Raw genomic sequence first — 622 nt, 5'->3', positions numbered from 1 at the left:
AATTTATATGAATAAAGCGTTTGTTATTATACCAATATAGTAAGAAGCGAAAGATATAATGCTTCCACCTTAAAACGTTGCCGGTCTTGCTCGTTACCGTGAAATCCGCAAGATTCGGGAAGCGTAGCTCTGCTCGGATGACGATCCCAGGAAGCCGACTTCGCCCTTGCCGTACTTGCTCGGCCAGGCAGCGACCGGGCATTGCAGTGATCGCTGCGCAACTGCCGCTCACTGGGGCTCACTGCTATCTTTTATCTTCTCGTGACGTCCCTGTTGGTTTTGCAGGTGCGTCCACAGTTAGGAAACGTGGCGACCTTTTTATAGTAACCGGTCATATGGTCCATCATATACAATGAGTAGATATATATAAACCTATGATTTATGTATGTGTGTGCGCAAAAGAGCGAAATGTAGGACAGCATGGTTCTTAACACGAAAGCTCCTTATCTCGACTTTTGTCTCCAGCTATCTCCCATGTTCTAGTCAAAGAGAAGAGAAACCAAGATGTAGAAGCCTGGATCCCTTTGCTTGGAAACACTTGTGATTGAAAACATCCTGAAACCACTCACAACAAGGTCTACGAATACATCCAGGCAGCATGAACAAGTTTATAGAGGAAAGC

The 622-nt window shown here is 45.2% G+C and overlaps 1 long non-coding RNA gene across 1 annotated transcript in view; it reads right to left on the bottom strand.

The window, feature by feature from the left end:
* LOC119589440 overlaps nt 1-215 on the bottom strand; it is a 25,877-nt gene extending 25,662 nt beyond the window's left edge. The window contains exon 1 of the long non-coding RNA XR_005230180.1: nt 69-215. This is a non-coding gene — a long non-coding RNA (uncharacterized LOC119589440). The remainder of the gene's footprint in view (nt 1-68) is intronic.
* Between the last annotated feature and the right edge of the window lie 407 nt (nt 216-622).

The sequence above is a fragment of the Penaeus monodon genome, chromosome 25 (assembly GCF_015228065.2).
Source record: "Penaeus monodon isolate SGIC_2016 chromosome 25, NSTDA_Pmon_1, whole genome shotgun sequence".
In the NCBI taxonomy this organism is placed as follows: domain Eukaryota; kingdom Metazoa; phylum Arthropoda; class Malacostraca; order Decapoda; family Penaeidae; genus Penaeus; species Penaeus monodon.
This window is presented reverse-complemented; position numbering and strand designations above follow the sequence as displayed.